Raw genomic sequence first — 17,801 nt, forward strand, 5'->3', positions numbered from 1 at the left:
TTAGCCTGTGTCGAAACCTGCTGGATAAGCAGACTCATACCATTTAGCATTCATGACTTAGACTCCTATAAGATAGAAAGAGAATCAAGATCAGGAACACAGGATGTTGATAATCATTCATTATTTCAATGTTAAGATCCTTGGATGAGAGCATCTACATGAACATGACACATAAGAGATAACAATCTGATGACCGTCCACTTATACTAAAGATTATGCATGGCTATCAAGGTTAAGCAAAGTCTAATTCCTTTACTTAACTAAGTATATACTCCCTCTGCCAAAATCATTTGTTTACCTTTGATCATATACCCCTCACAAAATACTAAAAAAGGAAACAAATTAACCGGATGAAAGGAATAACTAATTTTTAGGCTACACATACAGCAGGAAGCGTATTAATTTATGTATGACATTGATAGTGAGATCAAAGAGGGAATGGGAATAGTCCTTGCAAGTTTGTTTGAAATATAAATCATTGATAAAAGATGTTGGAATACTACTTCAGATATCCATTGATTATGATTTCAACCAAACTGTACCAGTAAACACTTTGAGAGGATAACTTTCTTTTACTAAGAATTAACAACCACAACATATACAACAATTATTTGATTCATGGTTGAATACTATGACCCTTAGTCAAATGAAATAACATGATCGAATAAATTCAAATAATAATTAATATCAAACACTTATCAGATCCAACTAACCGAGCAAGAGCAGGAGTTCCCATACTAGCCTTTTCAAGAGCTTCAACAATGAAAGAAACAGAGCAAAGGTTTGTTTACCTTTTACACCATATAAGGATATTTAATACACAGTAATTATATATACTAACCTTTTCAAAAGCTTGACCAATAAAAGAAATGATCACTTGAAAACAACTTGGGTAGAGACACGATCATTTCGGTAAAAAGGGTAAGCCTGCGAAGTGTCAAATGTATATCCATCATACGTTTGTAGAACAACAAAAATAGTTTGGGCCTTGCGATAAGCGAAGACAAGAAGCCAAATGATGTATCTTAATCCAATCTATATTAGCATCTATTAACTTAGACTTGGAGCGAGAAACTTTACGCCACCAATAATCCTTTGAATAAGGCACAAACAACACAGTCGTATAAGATTTGAATATGGAATTCTGTAATTGTATAATTAACAAGTCAGGTGGGTCTAACTCGCTCATAGCTAGACAAGAAGAGAACAGACGGACAGACCCTTATATAGCACTATCAAAGCCGCATATACCCAACTAATGGACTCACAACCCCCAAAGTTTATTAAATTCAATGAATGCAGAATATCATCGTCATAAACCATGCATTTTGAAGTACTTGTAAAATTAACAAGTTCAGGTGGGTCCTTGTTAATATACAAATGTATAGGTATGAATGTTGAATGTAGAACATCACCAGTTAGAAGATTACACTACACCATTACAGAATGAAAGTACTGCAGAAAGCAACTGAACAAGCATTATACTGATGCTAGTGAATGCACACATCTGCAACAAACATAGTCGACAATAATCAATATAGTAGTAGAGCATGTGAGGTGGGAAAGTCTAAAGATAAGTCAATATAGAACCTTTATTAAACAAAAATATACAGAATTAAGGACTCACCTTATACTTATCATAAGAATTACCGATAATAAGCACTGATCAAAACCTAGCGGTTGTCGAAAATAATCGAACTAAGAAAAGAAAAACTAATTAATCAAAACTCCACCACCCATACCATATTAGCTACTGTAATAACTAAAATTCTACAAAATATTAATCTAATTAGCCGAATTAACTATAACATTTTAACGAAGATAACAAGAACCGTTGTTCTTGAACCTAAATTCAATAACTCTAATTGGCCCCATTTTCCAATTACAGAACATAAGTTAGCAAAACTTGAATTATCTTGCATCAACTGATGAATCGAGCGTGGCTTTCCAAACTGGAAAATTTAAGCCGAATGCTTCAATCACCACAACAATTATGTTATATTATCATCAAATAACCAAAAAAAAAACATACAACATTTTAATGCAACTAATTAAGCACAAATCAAATTACTCATGAAACCCTAACTAATTAATTGAAACCAGTGAAAAAATAAGTACCTATTAAGGAGGAATTGATTGAATGGAGGCACATACAACACGAGGCGACAGCGGTAGTCGGCGTGCGGCTTGGCGAATGGCGAAGACAATAAAGACGATTTCGTCAATCGTCATGGCGAGTTGTCGCGGTGGACGAATGGCGACGAGAAAGCAGTTGTATGAATGGCCACCGACGATGCGACGAGGGTGGTGGCGGTGGAAAGGGAGGAAAGGGAGTGAGAGGAAAGGGAGGAAAGGATGATGACTATACGACATATGAGTTGGGATGAATGAAGCGTAAAGGGTCTTTAGGGATTTAATAGAGAACGACCGAGGATAAGGACCGTGCTCTTTGTTTTATCAAGGAGAACGGTTCTGGATATATAACCGGTCTCTTTTATATTTTAAGACGGTTGGTCAAATCTAACCGTTCTCTTTGTTAATGTATGAGAACGGTTTGAGCAAACAACCATTCTCTATTGGAATCCTATATGCCCGCCAAACTAAAAATAACAAAGAGACCGGTTTCGCTATCAACCGTTCTTGAAGGGGCGTTCTCTTTGCCTTGAATTGTAGTAGTGACTTCTCTAGACTCCGACTCTGACTCCGACTCCGACTCGAACTCATCGTCTTCTGGTTCTCCTTTGAACATCTCTCCTTCTCCAGTGGTGAGCTTGAAGAGTCTTCCTAGATTGTTGGTCCATTTGATAGATTTTCTCCATCCTTTCTGCTGTCTTGCGTCGGTTTCTGTGATTAACGCGGTGGGGTTGAAGCGATCGTCTTGAAGTATCATAGTAATGATCTCATCCTGCGCGGCCTTAACGAATCGATCTTCTCCAAACAATAGGCTAACGGCTTGTTCGTCTAAGCAAGGTGCTTGACGGGTTTTGACGGTAGGAACCGTTTCTGGAGGGATGAAGTAGCAATCGTGAAAGATCTCGATTCCGGCTAACTTCCTCTCGAGAAAATGCCAAGGTTCGGGAAATCCGTGAAAGAGTTCTAGACTTCCTTCTTGAACAAAGTACCCATTTAAAGTAGGGAGATAGGGCCTCATTTGGACTCCTACGTTCTTGCGGTTTTGGACTTGGGCGAGCATTTCGAGAACCTCCTCTTTTGTAGGTTTGTACCCTAGTCCAAGTGGTATCCTTGTTGAGTTGCCTTCCTTGTATGGTGCGAAGGTATTCTTCCGAATAGGGTTCAAAGGCATTCCAGGGAAGTATCCCTGGGATTTGAGTATGTGGTTGACCACCAAGTTAGAGTAGGGATTATAGTATAAGGGTGCCAACTCACTTTCTATGACGCTTACACTTTCGAAGCCCCCAAGTTCATATACGGGATCCGCAAGGACTTGATTGTTCGACTGTTTTTCGATTATTGCCTTGATGGGTGACGAAGTGATCGTCACTACTTTGCCGTTTAGTGGGATCTTGATCTTTTGATGAAGGGTGGACGTTACCGCTTTGGAAGCATGAATCCAAGGCCTTCCCAGAAGTATGTTGAATGAAGCTTCAATGTCCACTATTTGGAAACTAACCTTTCGTTCGATTGGTCCCGTGGCTATGGTTAGGTTGACAAGTCCTACCACCTTTCGTCGTGTACCGTCATATGCACGCACACCTTGATTGGTAGGTGTCCAATCCGACTCTTTCATGCCTAGCTTGTATGCCGTTTTGAGGGGTATGACGTTGACCGCGGAGCCATCATCCACCAAGGTCATTGGCACATTCTTCTTTAGACAAATGACAGTGATGTACAGAGCAAGGTTGTGACTAGCGCTAAAAGGTGGCAAATCTTCATCTGAGAAAGTAATAGGATTACTTACCTTAGGTGATTCTTGGAAGACCAAGTTGACTACATCTTCAGGAGTGGAGTTATGTGCTACATTTAGTTTGGCCAAAGCTTGCAGTAAAGCTTGGCGATGTGGGAATGAGCTTGCTACTAATTGCCAGACTGAAAGATCGGCCTTTGTTTTCTGTAATTGCTTGAGCAAATGATCAGTGGAGTCATCTTCGTTGTCATTTGGTGTGATGACGTTGGTTGGACCATTTTGAGTAGTGCTTTGATATGGGCGACCCGAACGAGTTAGGTGGTCCACATCTTGGTCTTCACCATTTTGGACTATTTCCTTGACTAAGGAGTTTTCAATGAGATACTCGTCCTTATCATCATCGGCCCAAACCCCATTGATTGCAGCTAGTTCCCTCATTCTCATGATATCACCCTCTAGTCGTATGATTTGATCGACTAGTTTATCAACCACGGTGATTATTTCTTGCGTAGCGGCATTTTCAGAGAAGATTAGTGGCACATGTTCTTCGGGTATTGCGTTGGGATTGCGTAAAGTTGTTACCATGTTTTCTAGTTCCCAAACTTGTCTATCCACACTCCTTGCCCATGTGATGAAGTCGGAAATGGTAGGGGAGATAGTAGAGTAGAGCCCTTCCTTCTCGATTGCATGAATTTCATTTTCGATGGGAGAAATGAGGTGTGAGCAATCTTAGGTAGATTCATCACTTGTGATCACTAGAACTCCAAGAGGATTCTGAGTGTTGTTGGGCTTACCTCCCGGTGGTATTGGGAGTCGACCATCTTCAATCATGTCTTGAAGCACGTTTTTCAACTTGTAGCATTTTTCCGTGTCGTGCCCCTTGCCCCTATGGTATTCACAGTACGAATTCTCGTCCCAAAACTTGGACTTCCTTTCGGGTTCGGGAGTAGGTCCAATGGGTTGGAGTTTACCTTGCTTCATTAGCCTTTTTAGAGCGTTGGAGTAAGTGTCCCCAAGGTTTGTGAATTTCCTTGGAGGGATAGTTTTCTTGGATGGCTCGAGAAGGTTAACTTCATCGGTCTTACTAGTAGAGCCGTATGAACGACTTGTGGACCCTTGATATCCTCGACCTACCGTTTTGGACAAGAGTCCTTTACGGATGTCATCTTAAATCCTTGTCCCTAGTACGGTCAAGTCTTTGAAAGTCTTGATGTTTTGGTATCTCAAATGATTGGCATAGATGGGCTTGAGATTATCCACAAACTTCTCCACAAGAGTAGCCTCGTCCGGGCGTTCTACTAGTTGAGTGCTAGTCTTCCTCCACCTACATAGGAAGTCGGTGAATCCTTATTTGTCATTTTGTGTAAGAACCTCTAGAGTACGCATGTTGACTTGGATCTCGGCATTATCCGCATATTGCTTGGAGAACTCGATTGCGGCATCTTCCCAAGTAGCGACCTTCTTGTGATCTAAAGAGTAGAACCATTGCCTTGGGATGGTATTAAGAGATGAAGGAAAGATCCTTAAGAACATCTCGGGTTTGATGCCTTTGATAGACATGTAATCCTTGAAGGCGCGAATGTGGTTCAAAGGGTTCTCGTGTCCCTTGAACTTAGGGATATCCGTCATACTAAAGTTAGTTGGCAATTTGGAATTGACGGCCTCATACTTGCGATTGTTCTCCCTATAAATGTCATCCCCCTTAAGGTACATCAATTGCTCCTCTAAGTATTGGAGTCTTTTCTCAGCTACAGTCATCCCTATGAGAGGATTTTCATCCTTGGATTCGTTGTCAGAGTCACGTAGTACTTCACTTTCATGAGGAGGCAACCTTCCCTCTACGGCAAAGATACGGCCTTCGATGAGCTCAAGGCGGTCATAGGTTTGTTCTTAAGTAGCTTGCATTTGGGCTAGCGTGGCTAGGATTCGATCATTACTATTTTGAAGTTGGTTGAAGTTTGTTTCATCACTTGATCCGGGCATCTTGGAAACTGGATAAGAGATCGGCGACGAATCAAAACACGATCGACCATTCTAACACACTTGCTAAAAGAGGAAAAGTTTTGACTCGTGAAGTGGGTGTGTGCCACTTGTGTTGAGTGAGTTTTGAAGAAAGACAAGGTCTTTGAAAATGTGTGTCCTAGTCAACTATGGTGTAGTTGTAGGAGTGGACTCGAAGTGAGGTTTTGAAATGGGCTTGTGGCCCGAATTTTGACACGACAAATGGACAGAGTTTTGACCGGATTTTGTGCTAATTAAAAGCCTATTTCGAAATTTTGCTTGAAAATGGGTTTTGATTTTTTTGAAAAAAACGTCATGGTTTTGTTTAGAAAGGGTGATCATGTAAGGTATACACATTTATACAAGCATTATAACGGGATGCTGAGTGCATTTAGAAAAGGTTTTGGTTTAAAGGGTGGGTTGCCATACCGAACCATCAAACCCGAAGTCTGTGGAGAGGCTCGTGCCAAACAAGAGTAAGGCCGATTCCTAGTCCCTTTCCTCAAGTAGTGAAGGCCCTTGATACAAACAAGAGTAAGCATCATGGTATGGATGACGTCAATCGCTATCCATCCTTAGGCCCAAATAAGAATTAGGACCGTTTAGACGGGACGATTGGTCGAATGGGTTGGGTTGGGCCTAGGAAGGCCGAATAAAACGGTCTAGGAAGACCGAGTTATGAAAACCGACAATTGTCTTGTACAAACTATTCCCTAACCTTGTTCAAGTTTCACCCTTGGCTACACGTAAGTGTATTATCCCCAGTGAGTCGCCAAGCGTGGACGGCGGGGGCCACGGGGGCGCTTGGGAAACAAGCGTTTGCATTTGTATGGAGTCGCCACCAATTTTTATGGGAAATTGGAACCGTTCGAATACCTCGTGTCATGTCAAGACACAAAGTAGTGACATGAATACTAAGCAATCGTTACCCTTAGCATTCTATGTCTAGAATGACTCTCGTGGATGCCAATGAACACGGGTGTTCACAGATATCTTGAATAAGGGGTGAGGGTACGTATTAGGAAGCTCTTTTGATCGAACGCCTAATCCTGCCCGCCTCGATAGCGGCCTCTACTAATGATTAGGGAAGTTATTCATACTTGATATACCATCGGCTATATGCATGCAATGCAACATCCAAGTCTTAATTCTAGCATGTGAGAATTAGACTAAGTCGGTTGACACGTAATTAGCATACAATTGGGTCGAAGTAGGATTTAAGATTGAATTACATGTGAAAACATACAAGCAATAAAAGAAATACAATAATTATAAATTATAATAATGAAAATTACATTAATTACAAAGGATTAGGCGATTTATGTCGAAAATACCTTTAAAACGGATAATTTGAGAAAACGAATAAAAGAAAGAAGTAAACGAACAGGAATTAGCGTGATATTACGGTTAATAGTTAATTATACGTAAACTAATTATACTAGGTCAAGGCATAAACGGAGTTCAGGGACAGAACTCAGCCAGGAACAGGCGCAGCAGAGCTGCGTCCTTTGGAATAGCGCAGACAGCCGCTGCGTCTGTTCCTTTCGATTAAGGCCGTGAAGCGTAATTGCGAGCCGTTAATGTTAATTGGTGATTTAATGATCAATTGGTATTATTTACTCGGATGGAAGTGATTAGCATGTTTATTTAACATATGAATGGGTCGTGAAAACAGTAAAATATGAATGAGACGGATGCAAACGAATTAACACGAGATGGAATAATGACAGAAGTGAAAAATATTAATGAGTCAAACGAATTAATTCAATTAATTAAGTTAGATACGATGGATTAATGACGAATATATGATGAACATGTGAAATAACAGATGAAAGCTATATCAAAGACGAATTCCAGAAACTCAATATGGATGAATTAAATCTCTACAACCCGGAATTGAATTTAATGACGAAAACCCACAAATATTGGATTATTTGGGATTTAAGTCAGAATTGAATAATAAAAACATATTAATGATGATGATTAATGTAATACATGTGAACTATATGCTATCCTAACGAAGAATTAACAAATAAACGAAACAAACAAAAGGATTTTGACGAATAACAGAGGACGAACGAAGAAGAAAGGAAGCGAGGAGGCTGCGGCGGCCCTCACGAAGAGGCGCGGCAGAGGCTGCGCTCCTTCGAAGAGCGCGCAGCTTGCGATTCTTTGCGTCCTTTCTCGACGGTTATTATCTCGGAAATCCGTAAAAAGAGGTTTTAAAGAGTGGTTTTAGAAATCGGTTTTAATGGTACTTTCGACATAAACCTTACAATTGTGATACAATAAATAAAATACAATAAATAAAAGAGAGATTACACCCTCAGACTTACATGTTGACGAAACGAGAAGGACTAAGATATCGATTAGTGATGCTCGACGCGAATGCAAAGAAAGTGCCCTCGTAAGAGGAAAACGATTAAATTAATTAAGTTGATTATTGGTGGAGTTGGTCAAATTGGTCGGTCATGCAAACAGGGAGGCTGGTACTCAGAAGGATCCGAGCTTACGTGGTCGAAAGTTCAAGCACGTAGACGCCAAAAAGTAAGAACAAAGTCTAGAATGCAAAGGGAGAAGAGAAGAGCGGACACTCGCGTGAGAAATATGAGGAGCGAAGGCTCCTATTTATACTAATCACGTGAAGGAATTAGGGTTTCGGAGACTCTTTGGAAGTGAACCTCGGAAAGATATGAAAAAGATACGAGAAATATGCGAGAAAAGGGCTGGGAAGCGCGCAGCCCACTGCCTCTCTTGGAAGAGGCGCAACACCTGCTGCGTCTGTTCCCAAGGGGTTTCCTCCTGCAGAAGAAAGATCTCCGTGTTTGAGTTTTGGTAGGACGGAAATAATTCGGTTTTCCTTACTATCTTATGTGAATATTACGGGAAATTGCTTACTAAAAGATAAAATTTATGAAATATGGAATAGAAATATCCGGAACATTCCAGAACATTCTGACTCGGGATTTAGCGGTTATCAGAAAATGGAGACGGTTTTAGGCCCGGACTCCGAATGTACTCTAATTACTGTCAAAACGACCGTATCGGGACGTAGATGACAACTAAGAGGTAGACATTAATATTTGAGCAATCACTTGACGATAATCTTACGAATTGTAACAAACCGTTCCGCGTACCAAACATGCGGCCCAATCATCACCGGGTGGTTTGCGGGAGGTGCAGAAATGAGGTATCTACAATATCTTAGCATTACCACTCAGCAGCCGTGCAATATATTTCGCCTGACATACACATTCCCTGTCAGGGTATCAAAAGTCATAGTAATAATCCCTCCTGGCTTGGTGCCCGTGGTTTTTTCCCTTATATTCAGGGTTTTTCCACGTATAAATCTCTGTGTCATACTTTTATATTTATTCCTTTATTCGTTCTATTATACTAGTCAGGCTATTTGTTTTGAGTTAGATCACCCTGCAAATTCTTCCCTGGCAGGACATTATCCTAGTGAGAATTCCTGCTAAAACACAATCTAAACTACTTAACAAAAGAAATGTAAACAAATGAAAGTAAAATAAGGCAAGCAAATGAGGTTGTAAATAATTGATTAGCGCACTAGGGTGTCATGGGTTCATATGGGAATCATAGTGAGATCATACAAACAAGTTTCATAGATGCAAGCAAGTTATTATTGTAGTGGAATTGAGTTAGTTTACATCTTACAATTCCTAGGAATATTTGGTTCTCGGAGCCGAGTCGGTCAAGACTTTACAACATCTACAAGTCGACTTAGTTTCTTCCTATTCAATTATATGCATGGTCTAACAAGGCTTGATTTAGTTTATGTCTTACAAGTCTTGTTGAATGGATAAGAGATTCATGCTAGGTTGTCAATCAAGCAATTCATCAAGCATAACATGTGCATAAGTTGAAACTACAACAAGCAAGCAATCATATGAACCTATTAAGTAAATATCTACCCCATGATTAATTTCCCTAATCCCCCATTAACCCTAACTAAGAGACTACTCACTCATGATCATGGTAAACACGCTAATAAGGGTGTCAATCATATTAACAAGGCTAAACATGGTGAATGAGTAAAGCAATAAACAATAATTAAGCAAAGGATAAAAGAGATTGTACCAAGTTAGGATGATCCAAATAATAATCAAATAATAATAGAAGAAAACTTGATGAATGATGAAGAGTTGTCAATTCTTCAATAAACCCAAATAGTCTTCAAATTACCCAACTAAATCTAAGAACACTTGAATGATTAAGGAAAGATTAAGATTTGACTAAGATTAAATTATGTAATACAACTTGATTAACTTGGTAATTAACTCTACTAAAACTCTACTAAAGCTAAATTCAGAAGGGGTAATAATCTCCTAATACAATGGAGTATTTATACTCAGTACAAGTATTAGGGTAACTAAGGGCTTAAATGACGATTAAGTCCCTAAGATGAAGATTAACGACTTGAAAGTCCTCTAAGGAGCCCTCGAGTTGACCCTGTTGGACGCCCATGCTGTAAGTAAATTCGCCCGTCCTGCTTTCGGGACACTCAGGCTGTGTCTTTGAGACACCCGTCTAGTTTATCAAGATGCTCGGGCTGAGCTTGGGACGCACGTCCCATAGACCAATATTGATTCTTCTTCAATTTGCTGCCTCATGATCCGTAGGGATCGTTGAGGAGCCTTGGGGGTCCTTCATCATTGCCCAAATACTTGTTTTATTACCCTAGGCCTTTAGTATTGGCCTCTTCTTTGTTGCTTGGTCGTTAGATGTGATCCATTTAGATCCATTATGCTCCATATATGCAAAGTTAGCATTCATCTCCTACCAATGACATAAAACCTCAAAGAATATGCAAATTGGGAAGCTAAAGATAAGAAACGACCCTAATGCATGCAAGAAAGCATAGGAATGTGGCTAGTTCGGGGACTAAATGTGTGCAATTATGAGTAACATCAGGTGGCCTGTCCCCGATCAGGGTCTCCTTCCCTAATGAATTTTACGTTTCACCCTTTATCACTATGTAAAGGGTGCTTAATCCGTCATTAGGGGATACCTTTTACCATCTTTTATCATCCTTTATACATTTTTAAGCACATAATACTCTTAGTTTTCAGAATTATTAGTTTTACTTTAAGCATTCTTTTGTTGCAAAAAATTTACATTAAGCATTTGTTTTTAGTAATATAATCTTTCCGTTCAATTTATTTAGGTTTGTTCTTTGAGTTCTTCTTATTCAAGTTCCAAGTTCTCTTGTTACGGTAATTTCGTTTCTTGTTTATTTCGTTGATTCGTTCTTCATTATCGTTATTTCGTAGTTTATATTTTAGTTATTAACAATTTCATATTACCTTCTTTTAAATTTCATTATTATGTTACTATCACCATAGTTTATATCTAGCAATTTCATTTACATTTTTTATCATAAGTAATTTCACTAATTCATATGTTATTGTTAGTTAGCATATTCATAATTCTTATAATTTCATTTAATTATATTTATATTGTAATCACGTTTATTAATTCATACATCATTAGTTTAATTTCTAATATGAGTGAGTAGTCCTTTTTGTTTAGGTATTAGGGAAGTCATGCATGAATAGTTTTTGTAAATGTTAAATTAGGATGATATAATATTGTTTGGTAAGTTTATCACATGCTTGTTTTATTTGTTAATCTTTGGTAATTGATCACTATGTTATATTACTTTGTTAATTCACTTTTATAAGTCGAGAGGCACGAAATTGAAGTAGACTAAGCATGTTATAGTAGACCGACCTAGCCATAGCAAGAGCGCATTAGGACCCGTTCTGTGGTTGACCATAAGGCCGAGAGATGGTTGTCATAAGACCCATACCATTGACAATATTACCTATTTCTAGTTTATTATGAGCATCTATATATTTGCATGTGTGACCCGACTCCCCCAGACCTCTTTATCATATTTATTTTACATCATTTTATTTACAAGTTTAACAATCAAACCAACCAAACAATTGAATCGACTTAGATAGAATTCTACTCATAGCAATTCATTATGCAATTCCCGTCTCCTTGTGTTCCACTCCTACTTTACTACATTAATTTGTTAGCCAAGTTTAGGGTATCTTTGTTAGGTGTACGATAGCCTATCACATTTTACAGAAATAAAATATTTCCCCTCGAATATATCAAACAAAATTTTGTCTCCTACCATTATTGTGAAGTTTAGTGGATCACTCTACCCTCACCCGACCAAGCGGGCTCTAATACCAGTTTGTAGGGATTTTTGGTATAGACCACACACACAATAATAAATATAAGAATCGGAAAAATAAGGACAATATTTACAAGGTTCACCAAATTGCTAACGTCCTCACTATAGTCGCACTAGGAATTTTATTGCCACTCAATATGAGGATACAAATTACATAGCATTTCTCCTTCTTTTATAGCCAATGACAAGCTATAACTCCAAGTCATAATAAGTATGTATAAAATCATACACTTAGTTCTAGTGATCAATGAAGTAAGTTTCTTTCAGTTAGAATTCATTACTCATATGTTTCTCATGAAACATAATTCTCCGTAATATAGGGAATTAATCCAACAAATGTTATAACGGGACCCGATGTTTGAATTAGGTTGTCATAAGAATGGGTGAGCAAATGGATCTGTAACACCCCCTTCATACTCGACCAAGGTAATGGAGGATGTTACCATCTCGGTTTCCCGAGGCGGTTAAATCGGAGTTGCAATTAAGAAACAATTAAATATAAATAAAGTATTAAGTGAATTATATAACCATAAATGAATAAATGTGAATTATACAACTTGACTACCATTTATGTCATCTAACAACTATCCATGTACTCGACTCCAAGTCCAAGGCTCGTCCCGTCTTCCACGTGACATCAAAACAACCTGTACTTAATCTGCTCGCCATATGATCGGAAATATCATATGGATCAACATAGGCCACCCTGGAAGTAGGTGACAATTACACAGATAGACAATACGTCAGTTTCAATAATTAAACATACGACACAACATGATATAGGTAAATATGCAATATGCCAATAATATGAATGAGGTACGATTATGGCATCACCATGCCAGTACCGGGAAATGCCCAGACGTACCCACAACCATCGATGTCAAGGACATGCCCAGTCGCCCACAACACCACACCACACAAACAGGTACCGAGAAACGCCCACACGTACCGGGTCCGAAAGCCAACCGGATCCCCTGCAAGAATCGTGCCTCAACCACATGAGTCCCTCCGTACTCGAGTCATTAATGTGCACATCCTTACCATGTCACGCATGTACCGCGTCAAATCGCCCTCATGATCAGACATGTGTTACCATACTCGTTTCCATCCATTATCGACCCTTCCGTTTTTAAGGAAGATGATTACCATACTCAATCATGCAAATGACCACTATATGACATATAATTTGCACCCATCACGTGACATGGACATCGTTATCATAAAATAAAATCGCGGCAAGTAACATGCATCAAGCAAGCTTATCACATCCTCTTGTCATCAAATTTCTCGTGTCGCATAATAATTCTCATTTAATCTTACTTTTAAACAGCAAAATGCCACGTAATACGGTCAAACGTACACAATTCACAAAATAACACCCATATAGGGTCATCATGCTAATCCAAACACAAGTCTACTATTATAAGTCATAAGACAAGGGTATACGACTAATATTCGGTCAAATATTAACAAAACAAGGGTCAAAGAAGACCACTCCATCGAGTGGAATGGGCCACTCGGTCGAGCAGGAGGCACTCGGTCAAAGAAAAGAATGAAAACATGCAAGGAATGGAAATGAAAAAAAACATGTGAAAACAAATGAAAAGGAAGCATGAATTGAATTGAAAAAAGAAGAAAAAGTTTCAATAATTAAACATACGACACAACATGATAGGTAATATGCAATATGCCAATAATATGAATGAGACACAATTATACCATCACCACGCCGGTACCGGGACACGCCCAGACGTACCCACAACCACCGATGTCAATAACACGCCCACGACACCACACCACACAAACAGGTACCGGGACATGCCCAGACGTACCGGGTCTGGAAGCCAATCGAATACCCTGCCAGAGTCATACCTCAGCCACATGAGTCCTTCCGTACTCGAGTCATTAATGTGCACATCCTTACCATGTCACGCATGTACCGCGTCAAATCCCCCACATGATCCCACATGTGTCACCATACTCGTTTCCATCCATCATCGACCCTTCCGTTTATAAGGAAGATGATTACCATACTCAATCATGCAAATGACCACTATATGACATATAATTTGCACCCATCACATGACATGGACATCGTTATCATAAATGAAATCGCGGCAAGTAACATGCATCAAGCAAGCTTATCACATCCTCTTGCCATCAAATTTCTCGTGTCGCATAACAATTTTCATTTTATCTTACTTTTAAACAGCAAAATGCCACGTAATACGGTCAAACGTACACAATTTACAAAATAACACCCATATAGGGTCATCATGTTAATCCAAACACAAGCCTATAATTATAAGTCATAAGACAAAGGTATACGACTAATATTCGGTCGAATATTGACAAAACAAGGGTCAAAGAAGACCACTCGACGAGCAGGAGGCACTCGGTCGAGTACAGGTCGCAATCGGCCGAGTGTCACCTGGGCAGATTCGTGCCTCACTTGCAATTGCTTCAAACTCGGTTTATTCTAGTACATAAATGCAAGCAAGTGTCAATGGATGACTAACACACTACCCAACTTATGCGGGTGCAATAGGGCGATGACGAGGAAAGACCTAGAGAGCACGGTTTGTAAGGCCGTGTTGTAAAGCACGGTTTCCTAAACCGTGTCAGAGTAGTATTTAGCTTATTTTATTTACCGTTTTCGAATAAATTTTGGATAACCTATGTATTTCCTAATCCTAATTTTATTAGGTTTCTGCAAATCTGGTTGTTAGTTTAAATATTTGTTAGATAAAGTTTCCTAGCTAGTTTAGGAATTTAGGGATTTCTTATTATTCAAGCAGGAGTTATCATATAATAGTATAAATAAGAGCTATTTCACTGCCTGTTCCTCAGATTATGGAGAATTAATAAAAGGTTCACAGTTTGTGAAATTAGGGTTTAATCTTGCGAGATTAGATTTAGTACCCTTCCTTGCGAGGTTGAAGTTATAGTATTGAGTTATAGCCTTGCGAGGATTAGAGTGAGATCTATAACCTAGTTGTGTTTTGTTTTGAGTTTCTTGCGAGAAATCACCAGCAATGCACTCTATATCCATTTAATTATGTTATTTTCATACAAAAAAACACCAAAAACACGACAAATTCCGCTGCAATTCAATCACGATATTCACGTTGATTCGGTCAGTCCAGATTGTGCTTTATTTTATATCACCAACAACCAAATGTAAACAAGTATTGGCCTTATGGCCATGATTACGACATCATAATATAAACTATCCGAGTTACACTACTGACATAAACATACTATTTCATAGTTCTTTTCGTAACCGTTCCATCTCCTCCCCCACCGCCGACGACGGTATCACCATATCGTCACCAAAAACCACACCATAGTGGGACACAATAGTTAATAGTCACATTGGTATACATAACATCTTATCCTATGTCATGAACACGGCTCTAACAATCCATTGTTCTCAAGGAATAATAACAACATCATCACCCAAAAAAATGTTACAAAGAGGTTACCATGCATACCATGAATGTTTCACGTAAGAAATAAAAGACGACTTTACAAACAACGTCATATACTATCATTCATAGGCTGGAGTCTCACCCAACTACTTTCACACTTCATGCATACACACTTTGCTTAAGCGGTCATACTATATAACACAAGTGATCAAATCTCTTAACAACATGATTAAACCCATACGCATTATGTAGCACACTCTTACTCTCATAACCGCGAAAACCAAGCTTGGTATAACCAACTTCACCATTATATATCATAATAATTAAACTCAAACTCATCCCTCTTACGTCACGGCCAACAACACGACCTCTTCACAAGGGCTCACTCGGTTTCATAAACCTTTGTCACCATTTATTCAATTCATGTCATTCCTCAAGTCAGATCTCACACCCTCCAAATGTTTTTGTAATATCACGGTTTTCTAAGTCTGTTACTCGATCGAATATGGCTTACTAGGCTGAGTAAGTGTGTCGTGTATTTCTGGACAGTTTACAGTCCAGGAAGACTCGACCGAGTATGGGAATACTCGACCGAGTAGGGGATACTCGGCCGAGTATACTCTATACTCGACCGAGTATACTCTATACTCGACCGAGTATCCGGTCTGACGATGTTTATTTCCGCGGTTTGATTTAGAAAGGATTAGAGTTATATAAAACGGGATTTACAAGTTCTTAATCATTTTAACAAAACCTAAACTTACAACGTAACTCTAATCCTCTCCAAATCTCTCTCAAGTGCGTGGATCGTTTGTGAGTCTAGTTTATCTTTCCTTGCGTCGATTGTGTCGGTAAGCCTTTGATTACATAAGTTTCATAAATTTGTCTTTTAGGGTTTTGCCCTAGTTTATGATTTGAGGGAAAGGGCTTTTTGGCATGTTGTAATTGGAACTATGTGATTGTTGTTAGGTGGAGACTTCGTAGAGGAGCCATTTTAGCCTGCTTTATTATCTCATTGCAGTTTGTGCTAAGGTAGGGTTTCCCTACTCGGTTTACTATTTAATTGATTTAAGATTATGTGGTAATTGTATGTACGATTGATATTGTGATTATCTGTTGTTGTTGTTGGATTGGAGTTTGGTGTTGGTGTGATGATGGTTGTTGGTGATGTTCGCGAGGTGCGTCCTCGGCTGAGTGGAGTCACTTGCGGGAGTGGCTTCACGCCCTAGTTTCGCCCTCCGTGGAACCCGCCACAGGAGAGGATGTGCACATTAATGGACAGGGTTATCGCTCATTGATGAGCGGGGATTTGGTGGGCAAGGCTGCAGTCCCCCACTAGCAGGGCTACACACTTTAGTGTGTAGTCAGTTACATGACGTGATTCGGAGTTGGAGGTGGATGATGATCAGTTGTATACCTTATCGTACTTGTCATATGTTGAATATGGAGTAAACTGGCCCCGTTGTTGTTTTGTAAATCCTTGGTGATCCATTCGGAGATAGTGAGCAGATTGTGACAGGTGATGATGGTCATTATCTTTGGGACGAGATGAGGAGTCATCACTCGAGTCTAGCTTCCGCTGTCATGAGATTTACCTTTCCAGTTTCAGTCGTTTGAGTACTCGTGAACATTGTTTTTGGATTTGGTTTTGGATCATGTAATTGTTAATTCATTGTACTTTAATAAATGTTGTTTTGGAATGGTAACTTTTCTATACTAACCTCGGGAAACCAAGATGGTGACTGTCTCTCATGCTAGGGTGGTCCTGGTAAGGCACCTTCGTATGTGGGGGTGTCACAAACTGGTATCAGAGCGACAATTCTGGAACCTAAAACTAATGAACCTAATGAACATAGGAAGTCTAAATAAAATGTGAACCCGGGGAGAGTTGTTTGGAGCTGCCTCAAAGACATGGGAGACGTCCCGGAGTCGCATTAAGGCCCTTACGATTTTGAGTCGGTCACATGGGGGAGTCTTCGGTACCATTTTATGTTTAAAGTCACGTGTATGGTACTTGTAGCTGTGAATCTTGTGAAGTTGTTGGATGAAATGATAAAAGAAAGGCATGTTTGAATATGGTGGTATATGTAAAGTGAATTGCTAGTTGGGCATGAAGTATTTTGAGCATGTTACGTGTTTACTAGTTGGCTTTGAAAGGGTAGCAGAGTATTATGTATATGTATATATCTTTATAGAAAGGCATGTTTACGTATGTTAATGATAGTTTACAGCTCGTTTTTGGCATGACTCGGCCGAGCAGGGCGGGTACTTG

At 39.3% G+C, this 17,801-nt stretch overlaps 1 long non-coding RNA gene across 1 annotated transcript; it reads right to left on the reverse strand.

Annotated features, from left to right (window-relative positions):
- Positions 1–639: 639 nt before the first annotated feature.
- LOC141615076 (uncharacterized) lies at positions 640–2,378 on the reverse strand. The gene is made up of 3 exons (XR_012529602.1): positions 2,119–2,378; positions 1,438–1,507; positions 640–927 (listed from the first exon to the last, which is right to left on the reverse strand). It is a non-coding gene; the product is annotated as an uncharacterized LOC141615076 (long non-coding RNA).
- Positions 2,379–17,801: the final 15,423 nt, after the last annotated feature.

This window comes from Silene latifolia, chromosome 11, assembly GCF_048544455.1.
Source record: "Silene latifolia isolate original U9 population chromosome 11, ASM4854445v1, whole genome shotgun sequence".
Taxonomy (NCBI): Eukaryota; Viridiplantae; Streptophyta; class Magnoliopsida; order Caryophyllales; family Caryophyllaceae; genus Silene; species Silene latifolia.